The 19,062-nt window shown below is 38.9% G+C and overlaps 1 long non-coding RNA gene across 1 annotated transcript in view; it reads left to right on the top strand.

Annotated features, from left to right (window-relative positions):
• LOC139184220 (uncharacterized) overlaps positions 1–19,062 on the top strand; it is a 1,143,978-nt gene that overhangs the window by 312,777 nt on the left and 812,139 nt on the right. The gene's annotated exons all lie outside the window — the stretch shown is intronic.

Genomic DNA, 19,062 nt, shown 5'->3' on the forward strand with positions numbered 1-19,062 from the left:
AAGACATCTGGAACTGAAAGAGTTCCTGTACTCTAGCAAGAAAAGATTAATGAATAGTCTCTTCAAATGACTGACATGGGAATGGATTTGCTTCAGCCATATTCTGTCCTGAGGCATTCAATTAAAGACTCGAATACCCTTGAGTGTTTCATAATTCTAGCTCCCCCATCCCAGCCACAGGTCCATCAACTGGCAGGGGATGGGGAGAGGAGGCAATGGATGTTGAATGACAATTCCCACAAGGTTCTATACTGTAGAGCTTTTAAAAGTGAAATCCTGGGATGATACAAGAAAAAGAACGAGTAGTTGTTGAGCAGGCAGTGCTAACTAAGGTCTACCATACCACGTGCTGCACCACATCCAAAGAAGTCCTCAGTTTCAAATAATTCCTGGAGTGTTTGATTGACGTTTGCCAATATCAAACAGAAGTTACACTGGACACATTAAAAATAGCAAGAAATATTTTATTCAAGACTACAGTATACTACATGTTGATGTATGGCAGAAACCAACACAATATTATAAAGCAATTATCCTCCAATTAAAAATAAACAAATTAGAAAAAAAAGAAGAAGAAAAAATACTACTGCAGGGAAGAGAAATTGAATTCAACTCCCCTGAAATGAAAATGGAAGAATTTTTAAGCACTGGGATAAATTAATAGGAAAGTACCAAGGGCATTAGGTGAAATGTTGCTGCTAAGTCACTTCAGTCGTGTCCGACTCTGTGCAACCCCATAGACGGCAGCCCATCAGGGTCCCCCATCCCTGGGATTCTCCAGGCAAGAACACTGGAGTGGGTTGCCATTTCCTTCTCCAGTGCATGAAAGTGAAAAGTGAAAGTGAAGTCCTTCAGTCGAGCCCGACTCTTAGGGACCCCATGGATTGCAGCCCACCAGGCTCCTCCAACCATGGGATTTTCCAGGCAAGAGTACTAGAGAGGGGTGCCATTGCCTTCTCCGAGGTGGAAGGTTAGGCAGTGTGATTAGACCTTCTGCATTTGCAGATTGGTACTCATCAGAATTAGTTAGACATCCCACTTTCCACAGAGACTGGGAAGCAGGGGCAAGGAGTTTGCTGATGATTGCATTTCAAAGGGATAGATCCCAAGCTTGAGAAGTACCTTTCTGGACTGTAAAGCTGACAAGGGGCTGGGAGGAGATTTATACCTCAAAGGGTCAGAGAAGAATTTATACTTAAAGTTTTCTCAACTAAATGCTCTAAGAAAAGTGAGGTCAGGGACCTAGAGTCAGAAAGAAACCTGTCTAAAGTTTAATCAAGCTGAGGGAGATGTTAAGGTCTTCTTGGTCACTAAACATATATTCTCTTAATGAAAATGTATCGCTGTTGCTTCAAACTCCCATTCCTGCTCTTCTGCAGTTATCATATATATCATATTGCCCTGCAGGCTGCTGCAGCTCATTCTGGTCATTTTCTTTCAAGACAGGATTGAAGTCTCGTTTTCTCATTCTGCAGAGTGTCAATGACATGTATGATGGCATACATTAACTCTCAAGGAAAACCTGTAGATAAAGGCAGGGAATTATAGCACACTGGAGGAAACACTTAAAACTGAATATGGGACAGTCATGCTTTCCAGGTTATACCCTCATTACCCTCTCAAGGAACTTCTCAGAGGCTCTCTTACTTTAGACCCCCCTCTGCTGCCTCAGGGTTCAGCACCCACCCATCTCCCCAAAACTTCCTTCTTTCTCTTGATTTTTTGAATCCTAACCCTCTTTCTCACAGCATCCTTCTTCTCAAGCCTTCAGGGAAAATAGTAAATTACCATTATCTAATTTTGCAAAGCAAATTGCCCTTCTTTTGTTTCAACCTCGCCAAGCCTGGCTAAGCCTCAGGATATATTCATACTTATATTCAAAGAAGTGTTAAATAAGTTTCCTAAACAAAAGAGCTTTCCAGACTGGTCTTCACATTTAAAAGACTAGTAGAAGTTTCCAAGTTGTATTTTTTTTACATGCTACAGATCAAATTGTTATGCTGGATTCGAAATCAGAGTACCAGTGCTTTCATCTGAGGGTATAAAAGAGGAAAGAGGAAGAAAAAAAGGCAATAAAAGATTTAGTTTCTCCTTCTGCCCAGGAAAGTGCTGAAGACTTATTTATTTATTTATTTATCTGAACAGAGGGAGAAAGTGAGACAGCCAGAGACAAAGAGACAGAAAGAGAAAAAACTCTTCAAACCAGAACAATTATAATGGACTTAATTACTGAGATTGTGAGATTTTTAAATATTTGTTTTTTCTACTTATCTGTATATTCTAAAGTTTTATATCTACCATTATTATCATTGAAAATAACATAAATCAAATCAAGATAGAATGCAAAGTAAATATAGAAATAAGGTGCTCAAAATATTATCATTGTTTAATAGACTGTCAAACAGATTGTTCAGTCGCTAAGTCACCTCTGATTTTTTGTGACCCCATGGACTGCAGCATGCCAGACTTCCCTGTCTTTTTCTGTCTCCCTGAGTTTGCTCAAACTCATGTCCATTGAGTTGGTGATGCCATCCAACCATCTCATCCTCTGTCACCCCTTTCACCTCCTGCCCTCAGTCTTCCAAAGAGAAAGGCATAAATATAGAATTGCCAGTCGATCATATGTGACATCAGTTTCATAGAGTATTTGGCCATTGAACAAGTGACTGAATAATGGCCTGAAAAATCTATTTTAAAAGTATATTGTAGAGAGTACTAAAGAGCAAGTTTCTACCTATACAAAGTGTAAAATATTTTAGACCCCCCCCCCACCAAAAAAAAAAAAAAAATACATCACAGGAAACATTCCTAACAAAGAATGGGATGGATATTCATTTGGGAGGGAGGGGTCTGGAGTCATATTTCCTGATTTTCATCCCAATTATACATTCCAAAGGTGGGGAGGGATTTTAGTACTTACTTAGCCTTGATCAGAAGTGTCCTGGTATAGATACATGATGAGAACATCTTATCTACCAGGCTAATTTTATTGTGGCCATAATGAGCAAAATGTTACATTCAGGTGCTGGGAATACCTGCTTTTTCTCACTATTCTTTGTCTGTCTCTGGGACCCCTGTCACCCAAAATATGCGGTTTCTTGTCAGCCTGCAGATTCCTGGTTTTTTTGTCTGCCAAGGGACCTCCATTGCTTGCAAGATATTTGGTTTCCTGTCACATGGCCCATGTCATCACTACTTGGGCCCACTTTCTTTGCTCATATCTAGCTGTCTAACTCTTCTAACAATAACAACAGGCTAAACAATATCCTTCCCAATGTAGACAAGGCAGGTGAGGTGAAGTCACTCAGTCATGTCACTGTCAGACTCTTTAAGACCCCATGAATTGTAAGTAACCTGCCAGGCTCCTCCATTCATGGGATTCTACAGGCACAAATATTGGAGTGGATTGCCATTTCCTTCTCCAAGACAAGGCAGGGATATTCCAATTAGGTAGATACACTTGGCAGGTGGCAGAGCTGGAATGTGGCATTGATAACTCTGGGTAGGTCGGACATTCAAAGGATTTTTTTTTTTTTTTTTTCTTTTCCTTGGGAAAAATGTTCCTAACTCCCTTGGAGTCTCTTCTACTGGAGAACTCTGTGTGCCTTGGCTCAAACTTTCTCCTCCATTAGCCCCCTTACAACTCTAAGTTACACAAAGTAGTCCACCTCTATTGGGGTCTCTTAGTAGGTGTTTTCTCTTGGGCAACACCCCTTTCAAGACACTAAGGTTGTCTCCCTTCCTCAGAGTCCACATTTGGCCTTTCCTCTATCGATGACTTCCCTGGTGGCTCAGTGATAAAGAGTTCACCTGCCAATGCAGGAGATGCAGGTTCAATCCCTGGGTTGCGAAGATCCCCTGGAGAAGGAAATGGCAACCCACTCCAGTATTCTCACCTGGGAAATCCCATGGGCAGAAGAGCCTGGCAGGCTACAGTCCATGGGATCACAAAAGAGTCAGACAGGATTTATCGATTACACAACAATTACCAGTGGTAGAAGGACAATTTGATTCCAAATAGCCTCTTCTGATGCCTACTGTCCTTGGACTTTGGGCCTCCGTAGACACTACCAAACCATAAAAAAGATCTCATTTAGCTTCCTCTTCATTGGCAAAGATTGGGTACCTTTTCCAGTAAATATAGTCATCCACTGCCCTGTCATATTTATCACAACACTCATCTAGTTACTTGATCTAAGTACTTATATTTGTTTTCTCCTTTGCTCTCTAGCTCTTGACCTATGAATCAGCGGATCTTTTAATATTCTGGTAATTGCTTCAGAGTCCACTGGCTCCAAGAGGCACAGCAAGTCGGAGGAGTTAAGCCTGTCTCCCCTGTGCATTTGAGCCACAAGGATTTGGCACAAACTCCCTAATGGAAGAACAAAGACTGCAGTGCCATTCATTTAAGAATACAGGGAGCATAGAGAGACCTTGTTTGCAGAAATGATGATTTGTGCCTGGTTAACCACCTAAGCCAGTTGTGTTGCTACATAATGACGCTCCACTTCTCTGTTGAGTAAAAAGTTGAGTTGAGCTAGTAGAGAAAAATGTGCCATAGCAAATTGACCATGAATAAAACAAATTTACAAATTTCTCCTGGGTGTCTGATTATCTAAAAATCTGCCAGGAAATGGAATTGCCTGTCAGCCACCCAAATTATTTCACTAGCTGCTATGAAACTCTTGGTGGGGTAGGCTTTTTAAAAGGAAAAACAGGAAATGAGTTGGAAATGATTGATCAAACTTGAAAACAACAGTATATAGAGTAGCCTCTTTCATGCAACAAGGACTCCTTTCACTGCATTCATCTCTCATCTCTCCAAAGAAGGGAGAATCAAAGTCAGAAGACTCATTTTAAACGGCTCCATTGTTTTTGTCTGAGGGTTTCTAAAAAGCTTTTCTTTTAATTGAGAATTAAGAATTGCAATCATTTTAGAATCTGACTATATTTTTCTCCAATTTAAATTAAGGGTAAAATTAGTCCAACAATGAAATATGAATTAATGTAAAAAGGAGTAACATGGAGACATAACCGCTTCAATGTATAGTAAATTTGGGTTATGATGTTCAAATTCTAACAAGCTTCTTCCCCCCTTACTGTTCCATTACCTACTTGTATTATCTGCCTCCACCCTAAGGACACTATTGCCCCTAACGGTTACTTTTTGTCCTCATTTGCCTGGTCACACACGTGAGACAAATGTCCTTCTTGTTCTCCAATACTTCTTTCAGACTAGTCTCCCTCACTTTTCCTTAAAAGCCCCACTTTGAAACTCAAACTGTCAGATTATAACACCAGTATCTCTCATTGCTGCTATCAGCCACAGAACCTTACAAAATTTCTTCTCACCTCTGGGTGACCTTATCCCCTGGTGCCTTGTCATTCTCTCCAGCACTACTCTTGTTTTAATTTATGGTGATAGATGTTCTTTCTAACACCTTAGACCCACATTTTTGAAACTAAGCTTTTTCACTTTTTTTTTTGTTTTATCTTCACTTTAGTTACTCACTCCCAAAGTCAGACCTTGAGAGTATGTTCTACTCATACTTCATCAACTAGTGTTGATGATAACTGCAACCCTTTAATAATGATTTTTATGTCCACTCCATTCTCTGAATTCTACCTTCAATTTCCCTCTAGGACTCAGCCTGTTTAAGACACTAGCACATTCAATCAATGAAGTCAGTTAACTTCTCACTGTTCTTCATCATTTAATCCCCTTCCCCCACCACCCTTCCTATACATAGTAATTTTTGGCCGATTGTTATAAACACTTGCTAAGATTTTGATGTCTACTCATCTCTCATTTCTTATTCACAGGTAAAATAAAATCGTATAAAAATGAAACTTCCATCTATCCCATGCTTGCAGCTGTGCAACTTAAATACAATAGAGAACACACAACCACTCTGACAGGTCTTATTTAATTTCACAAAGAAAAATCTCATTTGGGATTATAAGGTGCCAGACATTCATACTGAACTGGACAAAAATCAATCCAAATGAACATTTTGGCCAGCCAAATACTTTAACTTCCTAATCATTCTCACATTTTCTTAGTTAGCAATTCCACAGCTTCTCTCTTGAATCCCCCCAATGTTCCTTTTTCCATCCTCATTCCCAGCTGTTGATATGTTTCTTACAGAGAAAACTGAATCCATCAGATTAATATCTCCACCCTGTCCCTCCAACTTACCTGTCCACCTACTAACTCTTGTACCCGTTTATTCTGTCTTGCTGTCCTTTACCTTAGCTTTATCTAAAGCCAGTCCCTGCCTAGTAAGTTAGATTCTACCGCGGCCTTCCCCCGTCTCTATCTCCTTTTGAATCCATACACTTACATCCTACAGAAACACTTCCTGTCTCTACCTCCAAAATATATCTAGTATTCTTTCTCCTAACCGCCAGCACCAACCACCAACACCTGTAATCTGAATTATTATGAAAGTCTCCCGGCTGTATCCTATGCTTCTATCTTTGCCTGCTCCCCACCCCACCCCCCTACCTCTACTCTTTCAGAGGAAGTCCATGACAATTCAAGTTTGATCATGTGACCCCTCTGCTTAGCTCTGAAATGTCTTTCCTATTTTGATTAAGTGCCTCCAATCTAGAATGGCCTCAATGACTGCTTCCCTTTCTGACCTCATCTTCCACACACCCTGATCCAACACCAGAGATACTCCCCACCCTATTTAGGCGCTTATATCACCTGAATAGCTACATGGCAACTTCCTTCACCTATTTCAAAACTTTATTCAGATTTTGACCTTCTCAAAGACCACCTATCCTGATGACTCTATTTGTGCAGCCAATCACTTATCTCTGTCCCCTCTGCTTCTATTGTTCTTTATTTTACTCTATTTAAAAATGACAAAACTCTGACAAAACTCTTCTAGAGTATCATATGTTACTTTTTTGTTTAGTTTGTTATTTGCTTACTATTTTCCACTGCAGAATATAAATTCCTCAGGGTTAGGCATCTTTATCTGGTTTTCTCACTGATTATGCCCAAAGGATCTAAGACATAGATCTATAAGGGTCAGCTGGTATAAAGCAGATCAATAAATATTTATGAGTCTGTTAGCACTTTCTTATTACTGGTGCTCTGAACTATCGTGTGAGCAACTCTTGTTGGTTTGATAGTTTTGCATTATAAACACAAAGGTATTAATATTCTTCATCAGTGTGTAAATTTAATAGTATTTCTTTTTCTTAGTTTGACTGTGCTTTACTTTATATGCCAGTTTTTCTTCAGTTATGACACCTTATTTTTTGTTTGTTTGTTTTCTCTCTTTTTCTTAAAATTCTTACCTCGTGATAACTTTTTGTGAAATCTCATGTTGGCCCAGGGCTTCTTTGGTTCACCTCATAGACTATCAAGATAGATGAGATCTTTGAGATAATATACTTTTTATTCATAGGTAAGAACATTATGGCACAGAAAGGTAAGAATTTTCTATTTAGCGATATGATTCAGCTTCAATTCTCCTGGTTCTGTTGCTCATTCAAGATGGTATACGCATAGCTCATTCCATTGTCCCGCTTCCATGAGACTGACATTGCTTATCCAGCACAGCAATCTTTTACAGGCAGACTGGAGGAAATAGGTTGTAGAAATAGAGACCAAAGCATAAATTCAGCCTTTTTTTAAAATAACACAGTGGGAGTTCAGACAATAAACTCAAGACTACATTCCCTGATATCAACTCAGAGTAATGGCAAGCAACTGAACTGGGACTGAGGCACAGTGGTAAACTCCAGTGACCTCTTTAATAGGAAAACAATGTTTTCCAGGTCATATTTGAACAACTTAAGTTATAGGATATAAGATCTATTGTGCCTATTGTATAGCATAGTCTTCTAGGCTACTCTTGAATAATATTTATTTTCTTTGAACTGCCATTTGCTCAGCTCTAACTCTGTGTAAAGCATCATTTGCCCACACTCAGTGCTTTTGCATTAGGTACTACTACTATCCTCATTTTACAGACAAGATAGAGGAGATCTAAATAATTTAGCGATTTATCAACTGTTAGAGATTTAGTAACGGTGTGCATGCATGCTAAGTTGCTTCAGCATTGTGCAACTCTTTGTGACTCTATGAACCACCATAACCTGCCAGGCTTCTCTGCACATGGGATTCTCCAGGCAAGAATACTGGAGTGGGTTGCCATGCCCTCCTCCAGGGTATCTTCCCGACCCAGAGATCGAACCCACGCCTCTTATGTCTCCTGTGTTGGCAGGCTCATTCTTTACCACTATTGCCACCTGAGAATCCCATAAAGTGTGAGCTGAGCAAATCTGACAACAAAACACTCTGCTGCTGCAATGCACGCCTTACATTTAAGAAACAGGTGAAATTAAGACTGCTTTAGTATTTCCATCTTCTGCTTCAGTATTTCCATTTTCAGTTTTGGTTGGTTTGAGGATTGAGACAAGATCACCTAGAGACAGAAACTCCTGAGCATATTAGAGGAAAAGCTAAAGTAAGCAGTGTTAGAAATAATATAGGATGCCAATAAAATAGTTTATTTTTAAAATTTTCCCAAGCTGTACAAATATGAATTTTTAATAGTATTTGATTGAAAGACTATTCATGAGATGAGACCTAAGTGATATTAAAAATAACATTTTTCACAAATACCATTTGGGGATCAGTGACTTCATTAAGCAACTCTTAAGATTGCTAATATAGAAATAAATAAATTTTGGAATATTAGAGAACTGTAGGGGATGACCTGTGTCTTCTAAAATCATTGTCCTTTATCACAGAGGGGCTCTAATGAGAGGGACTGTGTTCCTACCAGAAAAGCAGTCAGTTACACATCAAACCGAATGTGGAATGATCAGGATCGCTGAAGATTTGCCGGCCTAGCAGTGAATTAGTTTTTCCGTGTCCTCAGGGATAGACTGCCCTGTGAGAATGTGAACCTATCAGTTAGCTGTCAAATTTCATTTGACACCTCATCCAAAATTTAAAAAGGGGCTGCCATCTGAAGTTGGAGATGTTCTTGGAGGAAAGGAAACGGCTATTTCTTTATGGGTTAGCAGGATCGAAGCTGCCAAGCGCTTCTACTGAGGGCAGCGAGCTGGCAGCCCTACGCCAAGCCAACTTCACAGATATTATGGCTTCCTAATGTAAGCCCCTAAACTCATTTTTCCCCCTCTGTCTCTCTTGTAGACAGAGAGCCCCCAGAGGCATGAAATCCCTAAGGGGACATTTAGAACACCTTGCAGAAGTACCACTGGAGTGTCAGCAGACAGAGGTTACAGCTTGTAACTCTGCTGTTTTTGATTCACAACTGAGTTTTCTACACTCCCTTTGTCATCTTCTGAGCATTTTTATTATTATTATTATTATTTTCGCCCAGGATATCTTGCAGGCCTGTCCCATCTTGCCAAATGGGAAGTTTCCATGTATTTAGTTAGGGGTGAAGTTCAGAGTCAGGTCCCTTCTGCACACCCTGAGCAAGTGTTCCTCATTGGTGTGTGCTCCCACTTGGTTGACAGGTCGCCCCTGAAGCCGATGTTTTCTGGTGTTCCCCATACCCGACTCCAGCCTGACTCTTGCTAACTGCTTTAAATGGCTTATTCGAAAGAGGGCTTCAACAGTTTGGAAACTGCCCTGAGACAAGGACCCCTTGATGGATTCATGATTGACCTCTTGATTATCCGCGGCCGTTTGAGGAAGATTAAAAGGGCATGGCAGGAGAGGTACATTAGCTGCAATCAATCTGCTGCCCCCCTTCCCTCCTTCTCCCTTTCTCCTTCACACAGACTGATTCATCAAAGGACATTTGCAATGCCTCATTTCAGAGATCCTGGCTTCAAAGCCAGGCTTTATTTTACAAAGAGAAAAATACTAAAGTCTCTGGATAGATCCCTTCAGGGCCAAAGGGGGAAAAAAATCATCCTCTAATTGTCACTTCTATACTAGCTCTGGGAAGGAAAAAAAAAAAATGATAAGTGCATCTGTAAGGACAATCTGAAAAAAGTAAAACTACTGACTTTTGTTTCATCCCACTATAATTTCTGTGTTCGTTTCTCTGGGCTAGTCATTGGTATCAAATTTGGACTCTTAGAAACATACAGAGGGCATACAAAGGTTTTAATTTAAAGATTGGATTCTTAGGTAAATGAAGCCAGGTTTCTGCCTTTGCAATCTAATTCACACAGGGCCAATTTTAGTCTTGTTCCATTATTTCATCGAGCTTCTGTGATCATAAGTCTCCCTTTGAAGTTGGTTGGAACTCTGAGCACAGACAGATTCCCTGGGTCTTGGAGTAAAATGAGTAATAGATCTGTAACCTCACAGTGCGTTAAGGCTCACTCACTTTCTCTCCCTTTCCCTGAGGTCCTTGTTCAGTGCTCTGGAAATGACTGGAATTTGTATAACTTCTCAAATTTGATATGCCACACTAACCAGTTAAACGATAGGAACTTCAGAGAACAAAACAACATATGTACAAAACAGAAATCAAAGTTGTATTATTTACCTTCAGGTTATTTTTTTAGACAGATTAAAACTATATAAATTCATTATCAGACAGAGAAAGAAAGGAGGGGAGGCATAAAACCAAATAACCATATGAGTCTCTCAATATGTGACATCTTGAGGAAGTGATTGGTTAATGGGTCACAGAAGCTAAATTTCTGCACCAGAGCTAATCATTCAGTCTACCTGTCTGTGGCTCCTTGTCCCATTTCAGTCCATCTCTAGCTTGGTAAGAAATGTGTTCAGTAGCCACTGTTGGTATTTGGCTTCCCTATCCCTACATAGAGTTACAAGGACCACAAGCTCATTATGTGCTGGTCTGATGGGAATCAAGAAAGGTTGTGGTGGGGAAAAAAAAAAAAAAATCACTGACTTGAGAGTCTAGAATAGGTTGACACACTGTTCCAATTTGCCCTGATCAGAATGGTTGCCTGGGATGTGAAGCTTCAGAGCTAAAACTAGGAGTCTTGGGCAAGCAGAGAGTTTGTCGTCCTTGTCTTAAAGCTTGGATGCCAGCACCAGTTCAAATATTTCTTCTTTAGTGGTTTCCCATTCCTTTTTTCTATATTGAGTGGGTGGGACTAGATCAGACACTTTATAATGTATGATCAGAAGCCAAATGTAATCCATGTATCAAGTTTGTTTGGGCTACACCATGATGCAAAAAAAATTTTAAAAAAGCATGAGCTTTTTCATATGTATCTTGATTTTTATTTACTTTTTCTGAAGTTTGTCTTGAAAAGCAAGAAGGTGTGGTAACAAGGGGTCCACACGTGTACCATCTGGACTTGAACGTCATCTATTCACGGGATATGGACAGAATGTGCTTTCCTACTTATTTGCATTAACTGCTCAGCTCCTGTAGGCACTGGAATATACAGCTTCTGGACTAGATAACTGGCTGGCAATCAACCTGCACTAGCCCCACCTCATTTGGGATAATGGCCCTTGAGCAAATTTTAGGAAGAAAATATTGCTTCTCTCTGATTCTTAGTTGCACCCAGGTATGGATATCATAATAGCCTGTAAAACAAATATGTCTATCTTCTCCTTGGGATGCCCAATGGAGACTTAATAAAGCTTTGAGGATCTCAAAGATCTCCTGTAGCTCTAAGACCCTGTAAACGAAAAGGTGGAAATTGCTTAGTTTTCACCTCTCATTGAAAATACTTGTTGTTTTATCCTTTTAATCACTGAAATACTTCCTACTTAAAATATGTCAGAAGTGTAAGCCTACCCAGTTTACGCTGATTGCAAATCAAGTGTTTCCTCCAATATGCTTTTCTGAATTGGGAAAAATGTGGCTCTTAGAGATCAATATGTGGCATTCTGCATGTTGTGATCAATTGGTGATTAAGTGAAAATGGTTTAGCTTAATTTGCTTTGAAAAGCTGTGCTTGCGCTGATAAAGTGTAGAAGTGTTTCTGAGATGAGATACAAGGAACAGATGTTTAGTATAAAATATTGATAGCACAGAGCAGAGATAAGCTTGGTATTTAATTTGTCTTAATATTTCCATTGCTACAAATTCAACAGCTTTTATCTTACTGGGTAATTACAACTCCCACCCACCCACCCCCCGGCATAAGATAAGATACACGATTTTTTTTTCAGTTTTCTGTCATATTTAAACTCTTCATGTCCCCTTCTCTCTATGTTCTTTTTTCTTCCACTAGGTACTGGTGTCTTTATTTTCATTTCAATTGCAATCTTCAGTCAAAAGATTAAAGAACTTGTTTGCAGAATTTGACCTTTTCCTTCCTTTAGCTTAGTTTTTAGGATATCTTGTCATGCCATCCCTAACAAGGACATATATGTGTTAGGATGGTGTAGGTTGACTGCTGTATGAAGCCATAGAATGTAGAGGAGTTTATTTGGGACTTTATGTTCATGCGACATTCAGGCCAGAGTAAAAGTGGGCTTCTTTGGGGACAGGCGGTAAAGAGTCTGCCTGCAAGGGTTGGGAAGATCTTCTGAAGTAGGGAATGACTACCTACTCCTACTTCTTGCCTGAAGAATCCCATGGACAGAGGAACTTGGTGTGGGCTACAGTCCATAGGGTCACAAAGGGTTTGACTTGACTTAGTGACTAACACTTTCATTTTCAGGGGCTCACTACTTCACGTGGTCATGTAGATTCTGACCTCCTTGGCACATAACTTCCTTCACTGGATGAACGACTGGTGCTTCATTTGTTACTGTCTTTTAGACAGTTGAAAGGAGGTCAGGGCCTGATTGGGTAAGAAGTCCAAGGCAAGCAACTTGTCTTTAAGGAAGTATCTGGAAGGTATACTTAAACATCGTGGTCATTTACTATTGACTTTTTGTAAACATGTTCACATCCAGCTTGAAAGGAGAACAGAGAACCATTTTAGCAGTGAAAAAACAAACAAACAAACAAACAAAAAAACTATCTTTTCCAGTGATATGGCAAAGCAGATATCCTGAGAGGTCCTCCTAAAAAAATCAAGATGGGATCATAAAATAATATCATAATTGTGTTGCTAGGATTAAGTACATGAAGGGAATCGCCAAAGTGAGAGCTTACAATGAACAATATCAGATTTGTGATCTCTGAAGATTTAGCTTTGGGACCAGGGACCAGGCTAGATCACTCAAGAACTTTTGTGTAGCAGAGTTTTATTCAAGTGAAAAAGGGACAGAGAAACTTCTGACATAGACATCAGAAGGGGGATGGAGAGTGCCCCCCTCGCTAGTCTAAGCAAGGGAGTTATATACTTTTTAAATTGGTTATTACAATAAATCAAAAGAAGTCTCAAGATTGTAAAGATCTTACTAGACCCACTCCCACAATTTACATTTTAAGGACAGGATTAGAACAATAGAAAGATTTTACCAGAGCCACTCCCATAATATACATATTAAGATAACAGGATTAGTCAGAAGGGTTTGAAGAAGGAGAAGCTGTCTTCAAGCAGGATACATTGTTGTTCAGTTCACCTCTGTCTCTCAGTCTTGTCCGACTCTTTGTGACCCCATGGACTGCAGCACACCAGGCCTCCCTATTCATCACCAACTCCCGGAGTTCACCCAAACTCATGTCCATTGAGTCAGTGATGCCATCCAACCATCTCATCCTCTGTTGTCTCCTTTTACATCTGCCTTCAATCTTTCCCAGCATCAGGGTCTTTTCAAATGAGTCAGCTCTTCATATCAGGTGGCCAAAGTATTGACATTTCGGCTTCAACATCAGTCCTTCCAATGAATACCTAGGACTGATTTCCTTTAGGATGGACTGATTGGATCTCCTTGCTGACCAAGGGACTCTCAAGAGTCTTCTCCAACACCACAGTTCAAAAAACATCAATTCTTTGGCGCTCAGCTTTCTTTATAGTCCAACTCTCACATCCATACAGGACTACTGGAAAAACCACAGCTTTGACTAGACAGACCTTTATTGGCAAAGTAATGTCTCTGTGTTTTAATATGCTGTCTATATTGATCATAACTTTTCTTCCAAGGAGCAAATGTCTTTTAATTTCATGGTTGCAGTCATCATCCACAGTGATTTTGGAGCACCCCAAAAATAAAAGTCTGTCAATGTTTCCATCGTTTCCCCATCTATTTGCCATGAAGTGATGGGACTTGATGCCATGATCTTAGTTTTCTGAATGTTGAGTTTTAAACCAACTTTTTACTCTCCTCTGTCACTTTCATCAAGAGGCTTTTTAGTTCTTATGGCAGCACTTGCTGCCATAAGTGTGGTGTCATCTGCATATCTAAGGTTATTGCTATTTCTCCTTGCAATCTTGATTCCAGCTTGTGCTTCATCCAGTCTACCATTTCTCATGATGTACTCTGCATATAATTTAAATAAGCAGGGTGACAACATACAGCCTTGACACACACCTTTCCCGATCTGGAACCAGTCTGTTGTTCCCTGTCCAGTTCTAAGTGTTGCTTCTTGACCTGCATATAGATTTCTCAGGAGGCAGGTCAGGTGGTCTGGTATTCTCATCTCTTGAAGAATTTTCCACAGTTTGTTGTGATCCACACAGTCAAAGGCTTTGATATAGTTAATAAAGCAGAAGTAAATGTGTTTCTGGAACTCTCTCGCCATTTCGATGACCCAACGGATGTTGGCAATTTGATCTCTGGTTCCTCTGCCTTTTCTAAATCCAGCTTAAACATCTGAAAGTTCAGGGTTCAAGTACTGTTGAAACATTGTTGTTATATAATCCTTAGTACAGAATTTAAGTTGAGTTGTTTTGTTGTGTAAACATCAGCACCAGGCTTAAAGAAAAACATTTTATGTGACTAAGACTAAGGAATGTAGAGGGAAAAAAGATGTTTGTCCTTTCCTCCTCCTTGAGAATTCCAGACCCCTATCTCCTCTTTGAGAGCCCAGACCCATCTCTCCTCCTTGGGAACCCCAGAATTCTTATCAACCTGCCTAGGAACTGACTCTCTCAAAAGGACAAAGGAAAGAGGAACAGAAATTAACAGTGAATGGAAACAGTCTGTGAACAGTGAACACATTCATTGACTGTCTTAGGTGGCTATGAACCTTTAGTCTGTCTGTCATAAATTTCAGGATGAAGCAAGAATAGAACTCAAGCGGATCCAAGGCATCCTTGGTTCATGAAACAAACAACCTACATCTGAAGAAAAGCATCATGAATTTAAGCATTCATATATCTCACAGATGAGAACAAATATGAGCTTCTATTCATGTATCCCCACATGTGACAGAAAAAAATGAGTGTCATGAAAGTTAGCAGAGAAAAAAAAAAAATTAGAACCCCAAGTACTTCATATCTCACAATTATAGGATACAGAGTATAAAATGTTCACATATTTCATAAGATATATAAATATATAAAATATATCATCAAATCACAAAATGAGGAACCAAAAAGAGACTATAAAAAGGAGAAGAAAGCTGAAAAAGAACAAAAGTGATTTAGAAATGAAGAACACAGTTCTTAAAGTTACAAAAATAACTCAGAAAATACAATGACAAAATAATAGCAGTAGAATAGAATACAAGAATGAGGATAGCTTCTGGATAGAAATTGGAAGTAACTACTCTGAGGGATGCTTCATTTCCTGGACCCAAAATATGATACATTATCTTATAAAAAGAGTTTTCACCTTTCAGTCCCAATCACTGAGGCTCAGTCAAGGAGCCAGGCAAATTTCTTAGTAAGGCATTTTCTAAGACAACCCAAGTAGACAACTTTTTGTATCCTTACCCAAGAAGCAGTTTTTGATCTTTAGAATTCTATCTCCATTTCAGAGGAGAGTATTTGCTTTACATTTGCATAACTAAAAGGCTCAGTTAGATAGTTTTCACAGAACAAAGGAGCATTCTGCCTAAAGAAATAAGGCATTGAAGTTTCTGACACTTGAGAGTTAGAAACCACTTGGCTGCTTTTAAGTGTCACTTTCCCTTTCCCCACCCTTGAGTTTATATCTATTGCGGTTTAAAAAATTCTAGAGGCAGGAGCCAGCAGGACACTCCACTAGCCTTGGTTTGTAGCACTGACCACATCAGTTTAGTAATTCCTTGCTCTCAGCTGCGTGAAATCTAGTCAACCAGAAAACTTACATTTAACTGGAAGCTTTTTCCCTCATGGTCTATACTTCATAATTATGAAAGCGGCAAAAAGAGGCAAATCAGGAATTTCTTTGTTTTGAAGGTGTAGTCAGAATAGTTCTCCTTATGCAGTGTTTGGTAAATGCACTGGGAACTGATCACTTGGTCAGATACTTTATCAGCTTAACATCCCCCCCGCCCCCATTAGTCCAGTGGAGATAATTGTGCTTCCTATAACTTTTTGTATTTAGAGCATACCAAAATTGCATTATATCAGTTTTCTTTTTTTTTAATCCTCATGAACCACTCTGCTACATGATTTATCATCACTGTAATATATATAGAAAAGAAAACTGAGACTCAAGCATAGGCTAATAAATTTGAGAACCATAACTTGGGTCATCTTATTCTTCCCTCTATAAAATCTGTATAGTTTACATTGGAGGCAGGAGGAAAAGGGGACGACAGAGGATGAGATGGCTGGATGGCATCACCGACTCGATGGACGTGAATTTGAGTGAACTCCGAAGTTGGTGATGGACAGGGAGGCCTGGCGTGCTGCGATTCATGGGGTCGCAAAGAGTCAGACACGACTGAGCGACTGAACTGAACTGAACTGATACTATATTTTCTTCTTTACTTTTAGTTGTAGTGTTTAAGTAGAATGCATTCTTTTAAACTGTAACTCATATTTTATATAGTGACACTTAGCTTTCCAGAATCAGTTAAATTTTATGGATAGTGGGATAGTTATGTATAGGGAATCAGAAAATCTGGTGGTTTGTGTAAATCTGCAATTTACCAGCTGTGTGCCTTTTAGCCAATCCTATAATATCAAAGGGGTCCAGGTTATTCATATGCATTTGAAGACTTTTTCTATTTGTTTTTAAATAGATGATTGCTAATGGTTCTTGTGGTTAAAATAATTCTGATATCCGTATACTTTATTTCTAAATACATTACTTTTTCAGTTCAAAACAAGTTGTCTTGATATTGTCTTTACAAAATATAGCAGTTTGTACCAGTTTCTTAGTTCTTCCAAGTTGCTATAACAAACAAACAAACAAAAAAAACATAGGCTGAGTAGCTTAAACAACAAGCATTTATTTCTGACAGTTCTGGAGGCTGAGAAATATAAGATCTGGGAGCTAAAGATACAGTCTCTGGCAAGATCCCTCCTCTTGGTGCATAAATTGCCATTTTCTCACTGTGTCTTTACATGGTAGAAGGGGTAAGGCAGCTCTCTGTCATCTTTTATTAGGGCACTTATCCCATTCATGAAGACCACACCCTCATGACCTAATCACCTCCAAAGGCCCTACTTCCTGTTACCATTACACTGAGAGTTAGGATTTCAACATATGAATTTCAGGGTAGGGGGGACATATACATTCAATCCAGAAAAAGGATTTATTTTTTCCATTTGTTTTTCAATAGATGATTACTAATAGTTCTTCTTGTTAAACAAATTCTATGACATTTATATATTTTATGTCTAAAGAAAAGAAAGCCCATACTTTTATCAGAAGCATAGGCTTTTCCCAAGAGAAAGCTTTGTGATACAGTGGCTGCAGACCTCATTTTGTAAATTTCTTCATCTCCTAAGCAATGTCAATTGCCTCCATATGACTTCATTATTTTTCCCATCTTTCCCAAGTAGTCATATTAATATTTACACCTGATTATTCCACGTTGAAGACCTGTGAAAAAATCAAATGAAAACTTTGACAGTAACATTTATTTAGTGTAGAATAAAATATTTTTAATGACTTCACAGAAGTCAGAGACAAAGGAATCCTCTTCTGTTTATTTGCATGTATGTTGCAAATAATTTCTCCTTATTTTTGATTTGGTGAGAAGTTTTGTATGTGAAATTTCAACTGAGCACAATATGGTACGGTGGCGAACATCTTTGACACTGGCATTGAAAAATCGAGATTAGCTTTCAGCTCTCTAAAAGAGCACTCCTATGACTCTGGAAATGTGCCATACAACTTTCTTCAGTGAAATAGATAGGTATCCATTAATTAGACATTATTATTAATGCCATGTTCCGCTGCATGGGGAAAGGCAGAGTACAGAATATAAAGGCAGGAATGATGACCTTGATGATATATGGACAGTTTCATGAATTACTTAAAGCAAATTCCTGCTTCCTATCCTACTACATACAATAATTAAACAATGTTGAATAATTGTGATAAAAGAAATAACACATATTGGGCTGGATTTATTTCTTGCTTTAAAAAAAATTTTTGTTATTTTACCCCAGTGGTGAGAAATTACTGGGAGGTTGCAGAGGTTTAAGGAATTACATGAGTTGAAGAGTGTTATGACCTTTCTTTATACTTATTTGATGACCTCCTTCCTAGATTTCTCCAGGGCCCTATTGATGTGTTTCCTAATACTGAACCCTGGCATGTGGTAAGATGAAAAAAGGAGAAATTATCTTTAAGTATGATAATCTCAACATCGAAGCATCTTTAACATATGAGGGTGCATTATGAGTCTACAATGGGAATATTTCTCAAAGTTAGGTGAATTCTGAGGGCTATTTGTAGCAGATTAGCAAGTCAGCTTCTTTGGAACACATGTGGGGCAAGCTGTTTTAAGTGATCCATACAACAAACTTACACTGCAGTCCTTAATTTAAAGAGAGCTTCCAGAAAATGGATACATTTACACGAAGTCTGCAGGTATGATTATGATCATACTGACATATCACATACTGTTGTGCTTTATTTTTGCATTAAAGATCAGCTATAATTATAAAATCTTTGGTAAAAAGCAATATATAAAATCCTAATGTTGTTGGAAGTAGTAGACATTCCTTCCAACACTAACACACATCTGGTAAACTAAGTTTTCTAGTAGTACCTGTGCTAGAAGAAATGGATCAATGTATCTACTGCAAGTGACTTTTCCATTTTCATACACATAAAGACATATTTGACCAATCCAGTAAAATCATGAAAGAAGTTTGTTTGTTTGTGATCAAATAGGT

This window comes from Bos indicus, chromosome 7 (assembly GCF_029378745.1).
Source record: "Bos indicus isolate NIAB-ARS_2022 breed Sahiwal x Tharparkar chromosome 7, NIAB-ARS_B.indTharparkar_mat_pri_1.0, whole genome shotgun sequence".
Taxonomy (NCBI): Eukaryota; Metazoa; Chordata; class Mammalia; order Artiodactyla; family Bovidae; genus Bos; species Bos indicus.